The sequence below is a fragment of the Perognathus longimembris genome, chromosome 3 (assembly GCF_023159225.1).
Source record: "Perognathus longimembris pacificus isolate PPM17 chromosome 3, ASM2315922v1, whole genome shotgun sequence".
Taxonomy (NCBI): domain Eukaryota; kingdom Metazoa; phylum Chordata; class Mammalia; order Rodentia; family Heteromyidae; genus Perognathus; species Perognathus longimembris.
In genome coordinates this window covers 22,336-30,686 of record NC_063163.1, presented here as the reverse complement: position 1 = coordinate 30,686, position 8,351 = coordinate 22,336, and positions in this window count along the sequence as shown.

Below are 8,351 nucleotides of genomic sequence, written 5' to 3'. Positions count from 1 at the left end.
GGGTGTGGGGTGCTTGTGAATGTGTGTGGAGAAGCATGGCCTGCTTCTCTTGTTTGCTCCTTTGGGCCCTTAAGTGGCATTGGTAAGGCTACACCTCAAACCATGCCTCCAGAGCCGGATTCCAGTCAGGGCTGAGCATTTAGCTGACTTTCAGTCTTGGCAGGCCCAGGCCATGGTTGTGGGGTGTTTGTGAAAGTGTGTGGAGTGTGGCCTGCCTCCCTGTTTGCTTCGTTGAGTCTAGGCCTCAAACCAGTCTTCTGGAGCTTGCTCTCAGTCAGTGCAGAGCTTTTAGCCAGTGCTTTCAGTCTTGGCTGGCCCATGGCATGGGTGTTGGTTTTTATTGCCTGCCTGCCTGCCTGCCTCTCTGTGTTGGTTTGTGTCCTTCCTATAGTAGCTTTCTGAGGCCAGTCCCCAAACCAGGCTTCTGGAGCTGGATTTAAGTTGGCAGTTTCAGTCTAGGCAGGGCCAGTGCATGGATACAGGTGAGGGACAGTGTGGAGAAATACCGTTTGCTTCTCCTAAAGTGGCTTGGGTGAAGCCAGTCCCCAAACCAGGCCTCCGAAGCTGGGTCCAGTCATTATCAAGCTTTTAGCTGGCACTTTCAGGCCCAGAACATGGGTGTGGGGTGTGATTGTGTGTGGAGAAGTGCAGCCTTCCTCTCTTGTTTGTTTATTTGTGCCCTTCCTGCAGTGGTTTCAGGGTGGCTAAGCCCTGAGGTCAGGTCTGGCCGACGCCATCTTGGCCACACACATGTTGAATTGTAGGGTCTGGCATCTCATCTTTATGGTAGAGGGAGGGAATTCTGACCCCCTGTTGATGGTTGTGTCTGAATTTCTGGAGACAGGTGTGAGCACTTCCCTTATCGGTGACTGAACCTGTCCGTCTAGTGCTTGGGAATAGGAGCTTCCTGTTACCCTCTCCCCTGACTTTACCTTGTTTAGGCCCAGACAAGCAATGGTGCCATTGCACCATACCACACATCTCTGGGTTTGCATCTGGTATCCTGTCTCCTGGCTTATCTCTGGTCATCATGGTGTCCCAAATCAGCTCTTGGAGCAGAGTTGGTGTGTTAGTATAGTTTTATTTATTTATTTTTTTCCCTCTCTGGATTGGTTCCTAACAGTGAAGAATATATTTGGTGGCAGCAGGCCCTTGGCTGCCTATAGACTGCTAGCATTCTAATAAAGACTCCAAGATTTGATTCTTCAAAATGTGGTTTCTCTGATAATTTACATTATAACAGGCCCTAATCAGGCTTCTGGATCCAGCTTCCAGTCACTGCAAATACTTTAGATGGTGCTTTCAGTCTAGGCAGGCTCAGGGCATGGGTGTGGCAGTATTTGTAAAAGTGTGTGGAGAAGTTCAGCCTGCCTCTCTTGTTTATTCCACTTTTTACCTCGCATACCAAGGTATTTTGTCTAGTTTTTGGAGCATGCTTTGCCAGCCAGGCAAGCACCTTTATACTGAGTCGTGTCCCCTGGTGGTCTCAGTGGACCATCACTGCCCCCAGGCCTGGCCTGAGATCTGTCTCATTAGGCGCTGCATGTAGGTAGTAGAAGGCAGGAGAAGAATGTGTGGTCTAAATGGCCTTTTCCTGTTTTTGCTTCCATCAGCCATGGCTCTGATCCCACTCAACAGCTGAGGATTGGAATGGTAGGTGTGGATCTAGGTGTCCAGTCCAATGTAGGATGGGCTCAGTGGACCCCAACAAATCTTGTTTAGGATAACATAGGCCCCAATCCAGGTCTTGCATAGGGCACAGAGGTTAGGGTGGAGGGGATGTGTGGAATATGTTTTTTTCCAGATGCCTGTAATCTTTTGACTGTAGTTCAAATCCAGCCCTGGTAGGAAAGTCCATGATGCTGTTTATCACCTATCAACATCAACAACAAAAACCTCTAGTAGAAGCATAGCTGTGTCTCAAGTGGTAGAGTGCTCATGCCTGAATTCAAGCCCCTGGACCAGCACAAAAAGACTTTTGGGGGTGGAAATGTGGCTTAGTGGTATGGTGCTCCTCTAGCATTCATGAAATTATGCGTTTGATTCCTCAGTACTACATATACAGAAAAAGCATGAAGTAGGGCTGTGGCTCTAGTGGTAGAGTACTACCTTTGAGCAAAAGAAGCTCAGGGACAGTGCCCAGACCCTGACTTCAAGCTCCAGTATTGCAAAAAAAAGATTTTCATTTTCATTATATAGGTCTTACATTCATTTTTAAACTTTTATGTATTTAAATTTTTTCTTTTCCACTTGTGGGGTGTGATCTCTGTACCTGGGTTCTGTCCTTGAGGTCTTCAGCTGAAGACTAGTACTGTACCACCTGAGCCTCAGCGCCACTTCTGGTGTTCTGGTGGGTTATTGGAGATAACAGTCTTATGAACTCTCCTGCCTGAGCTGGCTTTGAACCGTGATCCTCTTGTCTCAGCCTCCTGAGTAGCTAGGATGACAGGAGTGAGCCACATTTTATTACGCATGCAAAAGTGTTTCACTTTCCTTATGTGAGTTACAGTGGTATTGTATTCCAGGGCCTTCCACAAGCTAGGCAAGTACCTCAGCTCTTAGCCCTGGTTGTTTTTATGCCACCTTTGGTTTTCATGATTTCCAGCCCTTGTAGGCATTTTGGAGAGAAAATGCACAGAGTGTCAGCATAAAAACTGTAGTGCTTGGAAGTTTGGAATCACGAATAGAGGTTCTGGCTCTATAGCCCAAGGTAGAACAGTGTGGATGGACCCCATTCGAAACTGCTCTTGAGAACTCATTCCTTGCCCAGGCCCTGGCCTTTGTTCAAGTCTGCATCAAGTTTTAATTTATACTTTCATATCCGTCCTGGGTACTTGAGAAGGAGGTGAAGGCATGTGTCAGGAAAGGCAGCATATCTTTTCCTGCTTGGTAAGTTGGTGCTGATCAGAACAACTTAGGTGACCCTAGGCCCCTGCCCAAGCCTCTGAGTCTTTGCTATGCATTCAGTTCTGCTTTTGGTCATGTCCTGCTTTTTTTTTTTTTTTTTGGCCAGTCCTGGGCCTTGGACTCAGGGCCTGAGCACTGTCCCTGGCTTCTTCCTGCTCAAGGCTAGCACTCTGCCACTTGAGCCACAGCGCCGCTTCTGGCTGTTTTCTGTATATGCGGTGCTGGGGAATCGAACCTAGGGCCTCGTGTATTCGAGGCAGGCACTCTTTCCACTAGGCTATATCCCCAGCCCATGTCCTGCTTTTTGATTGTGGGTTATGGGCTGAGGGGCTGTGTGGAAAATAGTTTATTTTTATTACATCGGTCTTACACACATTTTATTCAGCATACCAAGGCATTTAAATTTCTTCTTGGTGAATTTAAAATTTATTGTTTCAGGGCCTCCCACAACTTAGTCAAGCAACTGACCACTGAACCTCACCCCCTTTTTTTTTTTTAAAAAAAATTTTTTTTTTTTGGCCAGTCCTGGGCCTTGGACTCAGGGCCTGAGCACTGTCCCTGGCTTCTTCCCGCTCAAGGCTAGCACTCTACCACTTGAGCCACAGCGCCGCTTCTGGCCGTTTTCTGTATATGTGGTGCTGGGGAATGGAACCTAGGGCCTCGTGTATCCGAGGCAGGCACTCTTGCCACTAGGCTATATCCCCAGCCCAGAACCTCACCCCTTTAATATAACCCAGTCAGTTCCTTAATACTGGTTTTATTCAAGATTTCTAGTAAGGAGCTTCTGTGTGACTTTCTGTTTTTTTTCTTTCCCTGTTGCCTATATAGGATCCCGCTTCCCTGCGGAGTAGTTCCAGCATGCCCATCCTTTGTTGACTGTTGATTTCTTCTGACTGTAAGTACTTTGAGGGCAAAATGTGACTAGTTTCAAATGAAAACATGGAGTACATATACTTGGAATTTTGATTGTAGTATCTGGAAGTATGGCCCAATGTAGAAAAGTGGCTTGAATGACACCCCCTTCTGTGGTGAAGTAACACCCATTCGAAAACATTCTGAAGTTGGTATTACTGTAGGTCAAGGATCTAAGACCCTGTAATCATTGAATCACAATCATATGAGGAGGCATCAGGGAGAAGGTGACAAGGACCTGGTATGAAAAGATGGCCACTGGGTTTAATTTAGGAGCTCAGCAATCAGTTTTGCTGGGGCTGAAGCACCCAGACCCTGGCTGGTCATGCTCCAAGGTAGTACTGGGTGATGGAGGGACTTGAAAGCTATGCTGAAGTAGTGCCATGGTGTTACCAGGTAAATGGCCTCTCAAACCCTGGGAGCTATCCCTTATGCTCATTAGTGCGCAGTTTCAGACAGGAATTCCACCTAAGTAGCCACACAGATACTTGGGGCCTCAATTCCTTCTATGAGGCAGTATGCAGAATAAGACTTGGCAAAACACACATTTTTGCCATAAATAAAGGATGCCATGTGGACTGGCTGTTTACTCCTGGTACTTGAACTTGGCCTGGGAGCTGTCCCTGAGCTGCTTTTTGCTTCATGCTAGCACTCTACCACTTTAACCACAGCACCATTTCCGGGCTTTTCTGTTTTTGTGGTACTGAGTAGTTGAACTCAAGGCTATATGCATGCTAGGCAAGCACTTTACCGCTAAGCCACATTCTCAGCCCCAGTCTTGGGTTTTGAGATGACCCTTTAGGCACATCTGAGGATCAGACATTGTTGCCTTTGAGGCAACAGAAGCAGGGGCCTCACTTGATCAACACGAGGGTTGTGTGATGGTGGAGAGTGGGGTATCCCAGGCATGCTCTGAGCACTTTAGACTCTGGCTGGAAAGGCTGTCATGATGCTTGGGCTGGATAAGGCTGAAGACTGGAGATGATTAGTAGGTGTCATCATGGGTGACAGAAAATCCACAAGCCATTAAGTGAAGCCTTTAAATGAAATCAGTACAAACCTCCTAAGATTTCAAATGTAAGCTGCAAAACTTGTCAGACAAAGCACCCATTAATTTGTAAGTACAGAGTGTCAATAAATCAAGTAGAGAGCCAGGCACCAGTGGCTCACACCAGTAATCCTCGCTACTCAATAGGCTGAGATCTGAGGATCATGGCTCAAAGCCAGCCCAGGCTGGAACGTCCTCGAGACCTTTATCTCCAATTAAATGCCAGAAAACCAGAAGGGGCACTGGTTCAAGTATAGCCCGCGACGGACAACAACAAAAGAACAGGCTACTGAATAACCTGAGAGACACATGGTCCAAACGTGAACAGTGAAGGAGATGCAAGTAACTGTTGAAACTTCATAACTTGTGTATTATTGATTTTTCAACAGTGGCACATGTGACTTTTCATTCTTTTTGTGATTCATATGTGCAAATCCCTTGTGTTGATGGTTATTCTTAGGGACAATTATGGTGGTTTATTATTTCTAGGATTGGCTTTATTTGTGTAAGTGTTGGAATGTTGCCATGCAGAATACAGTTGATGTTGGATTCTTCTAGTCCAGCAGGTTTTACGAATTAGTACACTGAAGAAAACTGCACTTGTGGCACCTAATGGCTCACTTAAGTGGCTCTCTCCTCTCCCATTTCCCTCTCTTCTCTCTCCAGACATTGTATTGCTGCATTAGACCAGGCGTGTGTCAAATTTGTCTCTTTGCCTCAGCCTCCCAAGTGTTGGGGTTAACTGCATTTACCACCCTACCAGCCTCAATAGTATCCTTTTCTCCCCCCCCTCCCCCTCCCTCCTCTCCCTATCCTCTTTTCTGTCTTTTCTCTTTCCTCCAGACATTGTATTTCTACATTAGAACAAGCTGATTTTGAACTCTCAATCTTCCTGCTTCATCCTACCAACTGTGGTGCTTACTTGAATTTGCCACTCTACCTGTATCAATTTTATGATCTTTAAGTTCCTGAAAAAGGACTTTTTAAGGGTCTTGGAATATGGCCTAGTGGCAACAGTGCCACTCTTATACATGAAGCCCTGGGTTTGATTCCTCAGCACCACAGCTCAAGTGGTAGAGTGCTAGCCTCGAGCAAAAAGACCCCAGGGACAGTGCTCTGGCTCTGAATCCAAGCCCCAAGACTGTCCCCTCCATCCCCCGGCACTCTAGTTCTGTTTTAATAACACTTACCTGTAGAATAAATTTGAATGGAATTTCATTTCCCTTTTCACTTGAAATCATTATTCTCCCTCTTGTCTTCTCTTTATCTCCTCTGTGTCCCTGCCTCCTCCGTTTCCACCTCTGCCTTCTCCCCTCCTTCCCTCTATTGCTAACTCGAGAACATACCTTATTTTTTCTTCATTTAATTCCAGTCATTCTTCTTAAAATTCACCCAAGGCCTATTCTTGGCCCTACATACTGTAATTATAGTTTAAACAAAATATTACACTGTGAATCTAGAAACAAAGAATTATAGCTCTTTTAATTACCTGAAATAGTAAAGAGATGCTGCTAATTCCTCCACCCATACATAAAAGTATGGCTTTTGTATTAACTTTTATAGGATAATAGTAATCCAGTGGCCTTAGGAGCCCAAATTTTATTGCAAATCCAAGAAAAAGGTAACCTATGATACTTACCCTATCGTTTATATTCATATTAGCTATTCTTCTAAAACCCCTAACAAAAGTTTTAATTGGTCAACCAACAGTAACATATCCTTATCAAATTACTAGATCTATAAAATGATCCTTCATTATTAGTCTGATTCCACTATTGCTATGCATCAATATAAAGAGACAGTCATCTCTAATTATCACTGAATAACTATTCACTCCATTATACATAAGCTTTAAGTTAGTTCTTTATGCTGTTACTTTATCTACAGCTCTATTCGTCACTTGGTCCATCATAGAATTTTCTACATGATAATATACATTCAGATCCAAACTGAAACTAATTTATGACCTACCTCCTTATATTTATCATCACTATGATCATCCTAGTCACAGGTAATAACATGTTCCAAATTTTTATCGGGTGGGAGGGTGTAGGAATTATATCCTTTCTATTAATCGGATGATGGTATGGTTGAATAGACTCTAACTGCAGCTCTACAAGCTATTATCTATAACTGCATTGGAGACATTGGCTTTATTTTATCTATAGCATGCTTTTATAATTGTAATTCATGAGGACTTCAACAATTTTTTTTAATAATCAATGAAACCGCCTTACCCTTATTGGGTTTAATTCTAGCAGCTACTGGTATATCCGCTCAATTCGGCTTACACCCATGGCTTCCATCTGCCATAGAAGGTCCTACACCTGTATCTGCTCTACTACACTGAAGTAGTATAGTTGTAGCAGGAATCTTTCTGCCAATTAGTTTTTATCCCCTTATAGCCAATCACCTAAATATTATATCAGTAATTCTCTGTCTTGGGGCCATTACAACCTTATTCATGGCAATCTGTGCCCTGACCCAAAATGATATTAAAAAAAAAGTATTTCATTCTCTACCTCAAGCCAAGTAGGTCTGATAATAGTAACCGTAGGCATCAATCAGCCTTATTTATCATTCTGTCACATCTGTACACATGCATTCTTTATGTTATTTATATGTTCTGGGTCAATTATCTACAACTTAAATGCTGAACAAGACATTCAAAAAATAGGAATCGGCCCATGTTTACCATTTACAACATCTGCTCTAATTGTAGGTAGCCTAGCTTTAAGTGGCACACCCTTCCTTACAGGATTTTATTCCAAAGACCTAATCATTGAAGCAATAAATCTGTCATATACTAATTCTTGTGCCCTAATCATCACCCTAATTGCATCATCGTTTACAGCTATCTACAGCTCACAAATTATTTTCTTCGTTTTAATAGGATAGCCACGATTATTACCAATTCCATCAATGAAAATAATGCAAGCCTAATTAATCCGAATAAATGCTTTGTAATAGGAAGCATCCTCGCTGGTTTCTTATTTTCCAATCTTAGTAACCCTACCAACACCCAAACTATAACTATGACCATTATACTCAAATTAACAGCTCTAACAGTAACTATCTTTGGGTTTATTACTGCAACAGAACTAAACATTATATCTTATTTATAATTACATGCAAAATTGTATCCATTCAACTTCTCTAACTTGATAGGATTTTTTTCAAACTATCACACATCTAGTCGTTCCTAATATAGGTCTCACATTTAGCCAAGACTTAGTAACATCAACTATAGACTATACATGAACTGAGAAAATTATACGTAAAACCTTAGGTACCATTAATACATCTGCTCCTAGCTCCGTGTCAAATCATAAAGGCATTTTAAGAATTTATTTTTCATCATTCATCTTATCCACCGTATTTCTACTAGGTATTATTCACTAAACGCCACGAATAATTTCAATAATAAGATAAACATGTATAAATAGAGTTCAACCACCAAATACTATAATTCAACTCCCATAAC